The 15969-nt window shown below is 46.0% G+C and overlaps 1 protein-coding gene across 3 annotated transcripts in view; it reads right to left on the reverse strand.

Annotated features, from left to right (window-relative positions):
- LOC140429806 (tyrosine-protein kinase JAK2-like) overlaps positions 1 to 2251 on the reverse strand; it is a 297390-nt gene extending 295139 nt beyond the window's left edge. For all 3 annotated transcript variants that reach the window (XM_072517253.1, XM_072517255.1, XM_072517251.1), the window contains exon 1: positions 1800 to 2251. The gene's annotated coding sequence lies outside the window, so the exon portion shown is untranslated. The remainder of the gene's footprint in view (positions 1 to 1799) is intronic.
- Between the last annotated feature and the right edge of the window lie 13718 nt (positions 2252 to 15969).

Below are 15969 nucleotides of genomic sequence, written 5' to 3' on the forward strand. Positions count from 1 at the left end.
GAGATTGAATGGGAGTCTTCAATGTTATGGGGGGGCTGTGATTTGACCAAATAAGCGAAGGTTTCTTGCGCTGAGTAGCTTGTAAACCAAGGGCACAGATTTAAAATTAACTGGCAAGAACCAGAGGAGAAATGATCATTCCACCTCTTCTACCAATGCCACTCCCCCCACCCAGGTTGATACAAGTTAAAAAGCACTACCTGATGAGCAAATTCAACAGTAACTTTCAAAGAATAGAATCATAGAATCCTTACAGTGCAGAAGGAGGTCAATTCCTGTAACAGTCTCCCCGAACAGGCGCCGGAATGTGGCGACTAGGGGCTTTTCACAGTAACTTCATTTGAAGCCTACTTGTGACAATAAGTGATTTTCATTTTCATTTGGTCCATCGAGTCTGCACTGGCCCTCCAAATGAGCACCCCGCCCAGGTCCACTCCTCTGCCCCATCCCTGGAGCCCTGGAACGAAACCTTTGGACACTAAGGGACAATTTAGCATGGCCAATCCACCTAACCTGCACATCCTTGCACCGTCCTTACAGTACAGAAGGAGGCCATTCGGCCCAACGAGTCAGCACTGACCCTCCGAAAGAACCGCTCACCTAGGCCCACTCGATCCCCGTAACCCCACCTAACCTGCACATCTTTGGACATGAAGGGGCAATTTTAGCATGGTCAATCACCTAAAGTGCACACCTTGGGGCTGTGGGAGGAAACCGGAACGACCGGAGGAAACCCACACAGGCACGGGGAGAACGTGCAAACTCCACACAGCCAGTCACCCAGCTCCCTGGTGCGGTGAGGCAGCAAGCTAAGCACTGTGCCACCCTTTCAAATGGGGATTGGGAGTACACTTGCAAAAGGAAAAAGACTGCCGGGCTAATAGGAAAGAGCAGTAGAGCTCTTAACTAGTCAGCTCTTTCAAAGAGCTGGAGCAGGCATGATGGGCCGAATGGTCTTCTCATGTGCTCCAACATGCGAAACCAAGAGGTGACAAAAAAAACTTTTGGGAGGGAGGGCAAGTTTTTGAAGGGATTTCAAGGCAACCCCTCACGCTTTGGAGGGATAAAAATAAAAATCACTGCGGCGCACACGGCAGGCCTCAAACATCTCTGGAAAATCCCTCTGGAAAATCCCTGGCGAGAAATCCAGTCAGCGGAACAAATCCCCAGGGGAGCGGCCGGCCGACTCGCGCGTCACGTCAAGTCAATCGCCCGCAATTTGCGAAACAAAACTGGCCCCTGGACCGCCTCGGAAGCAGAAATATTAGAATCAGAACCAAAAACTGCACCACAAATTAGTGAACATTTCACTCAGAAACCGCTCAACAAACTACAAGAAGCCCCGGTATCGAATGGGGGACAAAACCAGATACAAAATGACAATGCAATATTTTGAAAAGGACAACAGCATTAAAATAAAAACACCAATCGTCAACACAATAATGATCTGGTACTAAAATGAATATATAAAATGAAGCATTGTAATCATTGTATACAGAATGAAACATTGTAATCATTTTATATAGAGTGAAGTATTGTAATTTTATATAAAATGCAGCATTGTAATCATTGTAAACACTAAGTATCTCAGCCACCAGCTAGGTAGGTATGTTTTTGTTTAAAGTACATATATATTTTTTAAGCCTTAAAAGTTGAGAATGTCTGATTAGGCCTCGCTGGTAAAAAAAAATCCTTCAGTCAAATGGAAAGCATCTCGTTAATGAACGCCCAGACTCGCCTTTTATCCGAAAGCCCGGGGATGGGTGAAGAAAAGTGGATTTGGAAAGACTGGGGCTTACCAGGTTGTTGGGTACTTGGTACCGCGCCGCTTAGGAAAGTTCCTGCACTCCAATGTCACGGAAAGGCGAAGTTGCGGCCGCTCCGGGGACTCATGCTGCCTGTTTGTTGCTGTACTTGTATTTCCTGGTTGTCGAGCCGCTGCTTCTTCACTTTGCTCAGAAGAGGGGGTGGGAAACTCGGGCTGAACGAGAGCCCTTAAGAGCAGGAGAGAAAGTCAGACATTTACTGCAACTTCAACCCTCTCTGCGCTTGTGCCCCTCCAGCCCTGCCAAGAAATTATTGCTCTCTCTCACACCCACCCACCCACAAAGTTTACAATCGAACCAGAGTGGGGGCGAGAGAGAAATTAAAAAAAACCCCGAACAGATTCTCCTTCACCCGGAACTAGTCTGCAGGAGCAGCAGACGGATCAATGCTTAGTGTCTGGTCTCGCTCCCAGTTCCAAAGCGTATACGAGCAGCACAATTCCCCTTATATCGTCACCCAGCAGATGTCAGAGCAACACAGGCGCAACTGGAGAACAGCAAACAAATACTGAGCTGTGCAAGTCACACACACGCACCATGGCAGGCGTGAACGTAAAACCGTGTTCTTCAAACTTTTTTTCCGGGGACCCATTTTTACCAACCTGCCACGCTTCGGTACCCAACCCGGCCAACCTTCGTGACCCACGCCGGCTGACCTTCGTGACCCACGCCGGCTGACCTTCGTGACCCACGCCGGCTGACCCGCGCGGCCCACCATTTTCTCTGACCTTGTTTGCTGCTGACAAAAATGGAGGAACTGGTTTTGTATCTCTTTGGCCCTCGTACACGCTCCTCCAATGGAACCTGTTGGATGAAGGTGAAGCCTTCCAGTGTCGGAAAGTACGGAGTCTCCATCTGTCTTAAAGTTCTGCATTCTTTTCCTGTAAAATTTAATCAAATAAAATCCCACCGAACTTGTAATAAAAATAAAATGAATAAAATAAATGAAAAAAAACAAATTAAATGAATAAAACAAATGAATAACCCCCCCCCCCCTGCAAACTTATAAAGCAAAAAGCGGTGGCCTTTTTTTTTAATGGCCATAATGCGCATGAATGCCCGATCATCGGCGCGCATGCGCGCCCAAGATCTGGCATGCATGTGCAGTGCGGCCGCGTTTTTTTTACATGGTCTTGGCCGTTTTGAAAGCCGCTTGCAGCCAGCGTTATTAACAGCCGGCTGCTGCGATGTTTCGGGCAAATTTGTGCGATCGGCAGCGCCGCGACGGATGGCTTCGCGTCGTTCCCGACACCCTCCTGCGGGTCGTGCCCCCGAGTTTGACAATGGCTGACGTAAAAGATGCAACTGCAGAAAAACAAATGATCAAGGCACTTCACAGAACTAGGACTTAACATTGCATTTTGGCAAGTTTGAGTGTTTTGTTTTATTTCCCTATTTCAATCTTCTGTTCAAGAGTATAACAATGTTTTCTTCTTTCCTTATTTTGCTGTTGGGACGTGGTTGACTGGAAGGGCTGCACTTGCTCATCCCTCTTGTTTACTTGCAAGGGGTAATAATAGTCTTTATTATTGTCACAAGTAGGCTTACATTAACACTGCAATGAAGTTACTGTGAACATCCCCTAGTCGCCACATTCCAGCGCCTGTTCGGGTACACTGAGGGAGAATTCAGAATGTCCAATTTACCTAACAAGCACGTCTTTCGGGACATGTGGGAGGAAACCGGAGCACCCAGAGGAAACCCACGCAGACACAGCGAGAACACGCAGACAGTGATCCAAGCCAGGAATCGAACTTGTGAGCCTGGCGCTGTGAAGCAACAATACTAACCACTGTGCTACCATGTCGCCCATTGATTGGCACTACTGCCTCACAGTGTCCCGGGTTCAATTGCGACCTCAGACGACTGTCTGTGTGGAGTTTGTACGTTGTCCCCGTGTCTGTGTGGGTTTCCTCCAGGTACTCCCATTTCCTCCCACACTCCAAAGATGTGCAGATTATATGGATTGACCATGTTAAATCGCTCCTTAGCGTCCAAAGGTTAGGTGGAGTTACGGGGATAGGGCGGGGAGTGGGAGGTTCGGTGCAGACTCAATAGGCCGAATGGTCCTTCTGCACTGTAGGGATTCTATGACTGATACCTGGGTTGGTGGTGGGTTGCCTTATGAGGGAAGGTTGGTCCTTTATACATTGGTGTTTCGAAGAATGAGAGGTGATCTTATTGAAACATATAAGATCGTGACGGTCTTCACAGGTTGGAAGCTGAAAGGATATTTCCCCTTGTTGGGAGAAACTAGAACTAGGGGACACAGTTTAAAATAAGTGGTCTCCCATTTAAGACGGAGATGCTAAGAATCACTTTCTCGCAGAGGGTCACAAATCTGTGAAACTCTCTTTTCCAGAGAGGAGTGGAGGCAGGTAGCTAGAAGCTGATAGATTCTTGACTAACAAGCGAGTCAAAGTGTATTGGGGTAGGCAGAAAATTGAGGCCATAAGCAAAATAGTGGTGCAGGCTCGAAGGGCCCTATGGACTATTCCTGCTTCTAATTCATATATTTGATCAGACATGCATCTGATCTACACATTGAGTCCCTGCATTTCTTGTGGTGTTCCAATGATGGCATTAAGGAGGGAATTCCAGGATAGTGGCCCAGCAATGATACTGAACAAAAATGCATGTCCAGAACAAAATGGTGCTTGATTTGAACAAGAACCAGGAGGTAATGATGCTGGTATAACATTGCTGTTCTTGTCAGTGGCAAACAGGTGCAGTTGAAGTACTCTTGGTGAGTTGCAACAATGCACCCAATTGATCCTACTCACTGCAGCCACAGTATAATGATAATAGAGGTGGTGAATCTCAACTGACTGTCTAACTAAAGATAGGTAATAAACATTGTTTTTATGGATACAATCCCTCCTATAAAGAAGGAAAATAAAATAGAATGGAAACATGTTTACGGTGCACAAATCTATTTATTTCTGTCTGAACCCTTCATAATTTTAAACACTTATATCAAATCTAATCTTAAACCTCGCCACTCTAAGAAGAACAAGCCCAGCTCCGGCAGGCTCTGCATATAACTGGAACCCCTCATTCCTGAAGCATCCCCTCATTCCTGAAGCATCCCATCAAGTTCTGTTCCCTCACCTTCAAGTCATTCCTGAAGTATAATGGTGGAATTAAATACAAGATTTCAGCTGGGGGCTTAGCTTAGGTTTTATAAAGATTTCGTATAGCTTTTTAGTTCTTGTACTCTATGCCTCTGTTTATAGCGACCAGTTCCCCATAAGCTTTATTATCTGTTTTATTAACCTGTCCTGTAACCGCCAATGGCTTGTGAACCAACACCTTTTTTGCAACCCCTTTCAAAATGTACCATTTACAATATATTATGAAGAGAGTATGAAGAGAGAGAAAGATACATTTTTGGTAATCTACTGATTTTGAAACTCAACGCTATCTAAGGAAGATATTAAAAATGCGAAGTGCTGGATTTTAATCACCTGCAATCTTATTAAGACAATGGGGAACTGCCAGTCAGCCAGGATACACAACTTGCACTCTATTCAAGTGGAAATAGACACTCAAACTTCCCTGTAGAGTATGGAAGACCCCATCTACTGTTGGCTTTTACAATTTTGAAATGCATCAAAGGTTCCTGAGATGAAACATAATAAGATATGATTACCCATTCCACAACAATGACTACAGCAGGCACGGCAATCAAATCCCTCTTGAATATACAGCCAGCAGGGCTTTAAGAACTGGTTTTGCTGAGCTGGAGGAAAAGGCATCATCAGAGAGATCGTTGAAAGTACTTCAGCAGAGAAACAGATTGAAGGCATCTTACTCTCTCCCACCTGGAACAAGTGCAGAACTTGGTTTACGAATTCAGCGTACCAAAATCTGCCAATCAACTGAGATCTCATAAGAATTGCATTGCCTTCTACAGGTGACCACATCCAACAAATCAGCAGACTTAAATCAGCCGCCACGCTTACAAATCTATGTCTCAAGGTCAAACAAAGGACACTTTATATTCTTTGACTTTATATTTAAATTCTAACTTTCTTTACTTCTGATACCTGTGCGTCTTTTATTATTTTGTTATTATTCAGGTTGAGTGGCTGATAAATTTGCTCTATGTTTGATGTAAGAAAGCCTTGTTAGACTGGTCCCTTATTGTTCACTGTGTGGGGAGTAAAAAAAATACATCTTGGATTACGAAACGGCATCAAAGTGGCAAGGAAATTTTAAAACATTTCTTTGTGACCAACCAAGGAGGCTGAATAGAGGAACACCAGTTCACGCCTCCTAACCTGGTCTTATCAATTGTCTCTCCTTTTTTCTTTCTACTAAATTATATTACCTCACACTTTGCTGCATTAAAATTCACCAACCATGGGTCTGCCCAGGGGAAGAGTCCTTCCTTTTTATTTCCTTTGTTACTGTTTTAAAAATTTTATTTTATTATTTTGGTCCATGGAACCATAATCAGAATGTGCCTTTAAGCGGTTAAAGCAGCCTGCTTCTCAGAACGCTGTGTTCCCAGGTTTCATTTTTGGAAAGGAGAAGTTAGACTTCTCGCGACTGAGTGGATCTTAGAAACCAGGTTTGGAGGGAGTCAGATTGATTGGTTGGCTCGCAACCAGAGGGTTGGCCAGGGACAGTGTTCTGCCTGACAATGGACAGTGATTGGTTCCTGTGTGATGCTTTCTGAGAACTGGGCAGAAGCGTTTAGACCTTGGAAGTGAAAGGTACACTCTCTCTCACACAAAAGCAGAAAATACTTAATAATCTCAGCAGGCCTGACAGCATTCGTGGAGAGAGAATGGAACTATCATTTAGAATCTGGATGACTCTTTGTCAAAGCTCTCTCTCTCTCCCTCCTGCTGACTGAAGTGAAAAAACTGCTTTATTGTTCTGAAAGCAGTAAGTGCCTGGCACAACCTTTGCTGTGAACATGAAATGATGCGGAGTCTGCAGAGAAGATAGACAACCCTGCTAGAGAAAACCATCTCAAGCCTAGAAAGAAGAAGTATCAAAACAAAAGTTGAACTTTGGAGAGACACTAACCAGAAATCATCCCGTTCACCAAAGATTTTTATACTTTTATTTTATTAATATCTTTTTTACCTTTCCACAACCCTTTCTCTCTGCATTGTTTGTGTGTGTTGAGAGTGGGGGTAGTTGATTGGGCTCAGCCAGGGACCTCAGGTATTTTAAATAAAATCCAATTTTACCTGAGGTGCAATTGACCAAGGGCACTTTGGCCATTGGTGCCATAACTTCAGTGTCCTCCCAACACCTCAAAGGACAGGGTCTACAGACAGAGAATCAGCTGCCTGATTCAACATGAGGCAGCAACAGTGTCTCAAGTATCTCAGACATTGTAGTAGGTTTTTCTGACAACCCGAAGCCCCCTGAAGCAAGATCGCCTTTCAAGCGGACTAAGCGAACACACATTGCTAGTAGACATCCAGGTCACTGTTGTCCTGAACTGCCTGTTCTCCAGCTCCATCTCTGGATCTGCAGATGATAGCTGCAGGATTTTACAAACTGGTGCGTGCAGTTGTATCTCCCAGGTGACCGATGCCATGTTTTCCAGGGTCACCAATTATGTCCATTTTGACAAGGCCAGTCAGATGACACCAGTCAGAAGAAGAGGGGCAAGAAAGAGCAAATGATTGCGGATGCTGAAATCTGAATCAAAAACAAAAAATGTTGGACAATCTCAGCAGGTCTGACAGCATCAGTGGAGAGAGAAGGGAGCTAACATTTCGAGTCTGGATGACTTGTCGTCGAAGCTTTGACAAGTCATCCAGACTCGAAACGTTAACTCCCTTCTTTCTCAACAGAAGGAGAGGGCCCTTGGTGGCAGCAGTGGATGGATTTCCGCAGGTAAATGGGTCATGGACTGTTCGCACATGCAGCAATCATGCCACCCTCAAAGTAGCCTGCAGTATTCCTCAATCGGAATGGATTCCAGTTTCTCAATATTCAGCCAGAGTGTGACCGCAGTATAACCTGAAAGCTGCCATGATTTATTTTCATTCTGCAATGGTCACATCCCCCACAGGTCTTCATACCTCCACACAGAATGGGTGAGTGGCTCCTGGGCAACAAGGACTACCCTCTGAGGGTGTGACTGAGTCCTACCACTGATGCAGGGGAGACATACAAGAGCCACATGTTTATATGGGCCATTGAACAAATCACTGGATTACAATTCAGATGCCTGGATCGACCTGAGATCACCCTTCAGTATGCACCAATGAGGGTCTCCAAAATAATTGTGGTCTGCTGTACTTTGCACAACACGGCACTGAGAGGGAAGGAACTGAAGGAGGAGGAAGGTGCAGAGCACGCCACACCCTCCTCTGAGGAGACAGGTGCATCCAGGGTGCCTGCAGTAGCAAGACAGTGAAGAATTCAAATAAAATGTTTGATTTATTTAAATTAAGATATACAAAAAGAGATGAACATCATTATACAGACATAATTGCAGCAAATGGGACTTTCTCATCTACTTCCTCTTACTGCTAGTGTGTGTGGCCAATCCTATGCCTTCAGCAGAGCTTATTTGTGGCCATGACACATGAGATGCCCACGATGGATGTCCTTTGTGTTTTGGAGTCCTTAAAGGCCCCGCCAAAGACTGCCTCACCTGCACCTGCATATGGGCATACTTAGGCATTGGAACATGAGGCAAATTGTGGGGCTCGGACGAGGCAGAAGGGTCAAGGGATGGAAAGAGGGAGCACCTTTGAGAGGGCACCCCACTGTCACCTGCCCTTTCACCATCTTGAGTTTGCACACTCCACAGAACTATAACTAGTAATCAAGTAACCTATATTAAAGTAATAACTAATTTAAATTACACGTGCTGCTTGTATCTAATATTAACTATGCTGTGAGCTACCTCTCTTACACTCTACTGTCTAGCATCTCCTAGTTAGACGTACCCAAGATCGGGGCAGCATGGTGGCGCAGTGAGTAGCACTGCAACCTCACACGCCGAGGTCCCAGGTTCGATTCCGGCTTGGGTCATTGTCCGTGTGGCGTTTGCACATTCTCCCCGTGTTTGCGTGGGTTTCGGCCCCACTACCCAAAGATGTACACGGTAGGTGGATTGGCCACGCTAAATTGCCCCTTAATTGGAAAAAAGAATTGGGTACTCTACATTTATTTTTTAAAAAGAAGTACCCATGATCCTCTGAGTTCTTACATTTATAGTGGAAACTAGTGGTGCCCTCTAGTGGTTGTGTTACCCTGAGATGTAATAATTAACCCTTTAATTGTCTACATATATACATATCATTGCAATCTCAACCACCTCCAGAGGGGTCAATGTGACTAACATTGCGGATATATTGCCCTCAGTCTCGGTCTCTTTCTCTCCCTGGAGATGTACACCCTCCTCCTGCTATGAGGGAAAACAGAGTTATGAGTGGGAGTAGTGGAATGTATGGTGGGGATCAAATAATAATATTTGCGGAGTATGGCTGTGAGGGATGGGTTTGAGATGTCAAAATGATGAGGGGGAGTATGAGAGTTGGGTGTACAGATGTGGATGCGAAAATGTATCTTGAGCGAGAGCCATAAGTGGAAATAGTGAGGTGTGTTGTTTTGAGGAATGCTTTGCAGGATTATCACAGAATCACACAGTTCAGAAGAGGCACTTCAGCCCAGCAAGTCTGCACCGAGATGTGAAAAGCACCTGACCTATCTACCTAATCCCACCTACCAGCACTTGCCCCATAGCCTTGAATGTTATGATGTGCTCATCCATTTACCTTTTAAAGGATGTGAGGCAACCCGCCTCTACCACCCTCCCAGGCAGTGCATTCCAGACCGTCACTTCACTCTGGGTAAAAACATTTTCCATCAAATCCCCCCAAACCTCCCGCACCTCACTTTGAACCTATGTCCACTGGTGATTGACATAATAATCAAATAAGAGGAACAGCTGTTCCCTATCCACCCTGCCCATGTCCCTCATGATCTTGTACACCTCGATCAGGTCGCCCCTCAGTCTTCTCTGCTCCAATGAAAACAACCCAAGCCTATCCAGCCTGTCTTCATAACTTAAGTATTCCATTCTAGGCAACATCCTGGTGAATCTCCCCTGCACCCCCTCCAGTGCAATCACATCCTTCCTGTAATGTGGCAACCAGAACTGTGCACAGTACTCCAGTTAGAGCCTCATCAAAGTTCTATGCAACTCCAACATGACCTGCCTACTTTTGTAATCTATGCCTCAATTGATAAACACACGTGTCCCATATGCTTTTTTTCACCACCCTATTAATCTGCCCTTCTGCCTTCAGAGATCTATGGACAAACATGCCAAGGTCCCTTTGTTTCTCGGAACTCAGAACTTCCTAGTGTCGGAATTATGCTGGGGAAAGTGAAAAGTGTAGACATTGGAAGCTGAAAGTGTCATGTCATTTACTTTTCCTGCACGCAGATCATTATACCTCTGGCTGCATAGAATCCAGTTGTGAGTGAACATGCACCTGATGCTCACTACTTCTGATGCCTCCTGCCATGCATGGTTGGTTTGGGTGGATAATCTCCTCCTTCTGTCCGCAGGAAACAGAATTTCTCTTCTCACCATCACGGCCTCTACCATTACTTCCAGGAGTCAGAGACCAGGAGTCAGCCTTCCCACATCTTCCCCATATTGTTCTTCCCACAGCCTTCAAAAGCAACATAGCATGCATCCCTTCTGAACCTTGCTGGGCCTCTTTAAACTGAGACTCTTCCATTGCCAGGCACTACTTGTTACCACGCTGAAATTCTGTGCTTTGTTGGAAAACACAACGTGAGATGCTCACGCGGGGGTTAAGTAAAAAAAAACACAGCAAAGCCCGCAGCTGAAGCACGCAGGTTCCTGACACACTGCTTGCCTCTCTCTCCCCGCTGCTGCAAAGGGGTCTGTCAAAATAAAATTCCGCTCTTTGTCTCATTCTTTCAGGAACATCCACTGCCTGTCCTATTGCTGCAGTTATCGAGTCCAGTGTGCTGCCAGCAAATCCTCCTGCAAACTAGTTTCAGCTGTTGAGCACTCCGTGTAGAGAAAAATACTTTCTGATCTCTAACAGCTTATGCTAACAAAGCGTGTTTAAAGAATCAAAACATCTCAAGGTACTTTGCACATAGCTGATAGAGCACTAAGCGGGAAATGGGAGAAAAGTTATAATAATAATCTTTATTAGTGTCACAAGTAGGCTTACATTAACACTGCAATGAAGTTAATGTGAAAAAACCCTCGTCGCCACACTCCGGCGGCTGTTTGGGTACACTGAGGGAGAATTCAGAATGTCCAATTCATCTAACAGTACGTCTTTCGGGACTCGTGGGAGGGAACCGGAGCACCCGGAGGAAACCCACGCAGACACGGGGAGAACGTGCAGACTCCGCATAAACAGTGACCTAAGCAGGGAATCGAACCTGGGACCCTGGCACTGTGAAGCAACAGTGCTAACCACTGTACTAAGTTAAGTGAGGTGACAAAATAATCTACTCGAAAGCTTTGACATCATTTTTGCTTTCATTTGTAGTCAATGCACTCAATTACAATTTGCATCAATGGTTGTAATTTGGAATGAATTTGATATTGCGGTGGCTCGAGGCAACACTTTGGAGACTTCCATTAGTAACAAAGAGGCTTATTAAGGAAAGGCAAAGGCTGGTAATTATACACGCACAGGACACAATAGGGATTAATCTTAGCTCCCTGGCTCCAGGGTCCAGACCCCTGCTCCCAGTGCCCCACGCTTACTTGCTATTGGCCACAGTTCGCACACTCGTGCGCGAGTGTGCCTGAGCCGGTCACGTGGCGTGACGGCCCACCCCCTTAAAGGGGCCACTTTACCTCACTCCTCCCCCTTATTACATTTTACACAATAACTATATATAGGTTCTACATATATGTGGCCCAAAAAATTAGGGGTGAGAGAGAACCCATCAAAGAGTCAGCCAGTCTGGGGACCTTCAAGTCCTCCTGGACCTCCGTAGTCCTGCCACAGCTCGAGAACCTGCAAAATAGTCGTGCTGTCAGCTGCCGGTGGCATTTCTGGAGGCGCCGCCTCCTCGTTAGGGGAACTGGTCTTACAGGCGTCCAACAACATAGCTGCCGGAATTGCCTCGCGAGTTCTCAGCTCCCTCTGCTCAGGAACATTCGACAACACCAGTGGGACCCGACTGCTCTGAAATGGGGGTCACCACCAACCGGCTCCTCACGTGGTTAATGTGCTATTTGGCGGTTCTGCCATTTACATTCACCACGTATGGCACGGGCCCAACTGGTACCCAATCCGCCATCACAGTGGGTCCAAGGCAGAGTTCCGAACTCAGACCAGGTTGCCCACCAGGACAAATCTGTCACCCCTCTATGTAGCCAGTCGACTTCTCTGGGATGTGGACGTGCCTCCACCCTCCCCGTCAAATGGGGAAGTACTAAATCCAAATGAGTTCTGAGGCGATGGCCCGTCAGCATTCGGCAGGTGTGATCTCCATGGTGGGCGGGGGGTGGGGGGGTGGGGGGGTCAATTTGTAGGATAACAGAAAATTAGCAAGCCAATGGCATAGCGGTCTGTCTCATCTTTTCTTCATGGCGTTTTTAAAAGGCTGTACGGCACTCTCGGCCAACCTATTGGACATAGGCTGGTATGGGGCCAGCCAATGCCGCCCGTTTGAACAAAATTCTGGAAGTTGTCCCCTGTAAATGGGATGCCATTGTCAGATACAATGGATTCTGGCAATCCGTGTATCGCGGATACTCGACCTAACGTGTCCCCCGTATCGCACAAGGTCGTGATCCCCATCTCCTGCATAGACAGTCACTTGGAGCGGGCATCCATAAAACTAAGAACATCCTGCCCAAGAAAGAGCCCACGCAGTCAACGTGGACCCTGGTCCATGGGCGACCCGGCCACTCCCAGGACTGGAGACTGGCCGAAGGGGACAGTGATTGTTGAGTCAGACAGGGGTGACATTGCTTCGATGGCTTTATCAATTCCTGGTCACCATATATCTCTGTGTGCTAGCATCTTCATTGTTGTTTGCCCTGGGTGGACACTATGCAACTCCTCTAATAGAGGTCCTCCGACTGGTGGTGGAGTGACAACTCCTGAGCCCCACAGGATCTCACCATCCTCACAGGTCAATTCATTCCAGTGGGTTAAATAGGGCCTGAGGTGCTCAGATTTCCAACATTGGCAAGATGTCCAGGAAATTCATGGCCAATTATGATCTCCGGTAGTACTGGTGAAGGTAGCTCACTTTTTGGTAGGTGGAGTTAGCTCAATGATTCTGCATTGGCAATCTGGGTGCCAGGTCTGTACTGGAGGGCATAGTTGTAGGCTACCAGCAGCTGCACCCTTTCAGAGGCTATTGGTGGTATTGATTTGTCCTCTCCTAAGAGGCCCAAAAGTGACTTATGATCGGTGATTATAATGAATCGCCGTCCGTACACATTTTGGTGGAATTTCTTCACTCTATATGACTGCTGAACACTCTTTCTTGATTTGAGCATAGTTTTGTTCCACTTCTGAAAGGGTCCTCGAGACAAAAGCAATGGGCCACTCAGAACCAGCCCCCATCTTGTGGGATCTTACTGCACCATTGCAAGGAGATGCTTCGCATGTGAGAACAATCGGTTTCCCAGGGTCAAAGTGAACTAAAAGCTTCAAAGGTTGCATAGCTTGCTTCACCAAGTGAAAACCTCTTCTTCTGGCTCCCTCCATTGCATCCATCTGGTAGCTGGTGTAATGGTGCCAATGTTGTGGCTAAATTCGCAATGGAACTGCCATAAGAATTTACCATGCCAAGGAAGGATTTCAGCTGTTACATTCTTGGGTGCTGGGACACCATAGCCTTGGCTTTCTCCTTGAGGGAATGTAACCCCGTTGCCTCTACACGGAATCCTACATCACTTCTAAGGCCAGTAATGTACATTTTTCATGTTTGAGGTGGTCACCCACATCCCAGAAACCTTTTTTAGCATCTCCTCTATGCTAGACATGGGTTCTGGTTTCCTCCCACAAGTCCTGAAAGACGTGTTTGTTGGGTGAATTGGACATTCTGAATTCTCCCTCAGTGTACCCGAACAGGCGCCGGAGTGTGGCGACTAGGGGACTTAATTGCAGCGTTAATGTCAGCCTACTTGTGACATGAATAAAGATTTTTCATGAGTAGTCCCAGTGACTAAAACATCATCAAGGTAGATTATTACTTTGGGAATCCCTTGAAAGAGGTTTTCCATCGTACACGTGAAAATAGTGAAGGCTGACGCTATTCCGAAAGGCAACCTTGTGTACTGAAATAGGCCCTTATTTGTATTTATTGTGGTGAACTTTTGGGACGCTTCATCCAATTCAATTGTATATATGCCTGATTTATGGTTAATTTGAAGACCCACAGATTCTTATGGACCTATCTGGCTTGAAGACAGGTATTATGGGGACTTGGAAAACTGAACCAGTCTGGTTATGCTCAGTTCTTTGAATCTCTTATGCACCGTTTTGACCTCCTGGTGCAGGGCAGAGCTAGCTGGTTTGACTCTATGCAAATTTGGGTGACAAATCCAGATTGACATAAATTTTGGCGTTCACGACTTTGATCCGGCCTAGTTTGCTCTGAAAAACATCTTGGCATCTTCTCAGAATGCCTTGAGGGGCACTGTTGTAAATTTCAAAATTTTCCAGCTAATTGTGTTTGATTAGCTGTAACCAATCCCTTCCCACTAGGCTGGGTCTCTGCCCGTCCAAGACAACCAGCGGTACATGGGCCTCTTGCTCTGGTGTGTTGGTGGCCCCAGAGATATTCAAGGTGTCCCCAGTGTAAGTGGAATGCTTGGCTGTGGTGCTGTTCAATATTCATGTTTGAGCTCCATCACGAATATACTTGTAGGTCTACTCCCCCACCACTGTCTCTGGGGGCCTGGTGTTGATTTCCATTTTCAAGTTTACCATTCACCCTTAAGATTATTTCCGTGGGCGCTGTCTTGTTTACTTGCAATACGTTCAAGGGGTACATTTCTTTCTCCTCCTCAGAGCTCCTCTCCGCTTTGTTCAGTGGCAATATGGACTCCGGCTTATTTTTGCATTGTCTCTCTCTCGTGCATGGCAACATGCTTCAATATGGCCTCTACGATTATAACAGAAGCACATGAGCTTGCGACAATGGCAAATTTCTTGGGATGATCCCCCCATATTGACGCAGTCCACCTCTGTCTGAGGTTCACGTCTTTTTTTTTTCCTTGACACAGAGGACCATATCTAGTTCTCTGCTATGCCTGTTGATCCTGCCGCACACCGCCGTACTGCCCATACTTGATTGACCTCTACTTCGGCCAAGCTTTGGAGCTCAATGCCGAATATTTCGGAGCACTCCATTTCCTGAGCAGTCTCGATCACCTTTTCCAATGTTACAGTAGTTTCAGCCAGGAGTTTCTTTTGTTGAGATTATTGATTCCACGAACTAACCAGTCACGCAGCATATTGTTTAGTGCAGTTCTGAATTTGCAGTGCTCAGCAAGCTGACAACACCTGGCCATGAAAGATAAGATAGATTCTTCAGGGTTCCTGACAGCGGAATTAAATTTATATCGCTGGAGGATGACCAAAGGCCTGTGGTTAAAATGTTCCTTGACTAATTTAACTGTCTGATCAAAGGTCTTTCAGTTGGATGCCTCCAGGGTATGAAGTTCTTTATCAAATTATAAGTTTGGGATCCACACAAACTGTCAGAAGTATCACCTTCTGCTTGAATTCCCTCTGATCTTTTTCATGGTGAAGAAATAGCAGAGCCATTCGATGGATAGCGTCCAATCTTCAGCCCCTTGGTCAAGCGAGTCTAGTTTACCAATAATAGACATTTTCACTTCTGTTTTTATGGCTCTTGACTCTTGTCGGTCTTTCTTATTTCTGAATTGCTTCTTCCTTCCCCCCTCAAATGGCAGTCTGAGATCAAACCTTTATATCATTGCCAATGTGATGGTTCGAGACAACACTTTGAAGACTTGCAGTATAACAAAGTGTTTATTAACAAAAAGCAAAGACTCATATATATCCAAGGACAGAACACAATAACATGTGCCTTTCACTTCAGCTCCAGCGTCCACACTTTCTGAGCCCCTGCTCCCAGGGCCCTGCGCTTATTCGTTACTGGC

Source organism: Scyliorhinus torazame, chromosome 9, assembly GCF_047496885.1.
Source record: "Scyliorhinus torazame isolate Kashiwa2021f chromosome 9, sScyTor2.1, whole genome shotgun sequence".
In the NCBI taxonomy this organism is placed as follows: Eukaryota; Metazoa; Chordata; class Chondrichthyes; order Carcharhiniformes; family Scyliorhinidae; genus Scyliorhinus; species Scyliorhinus torazame.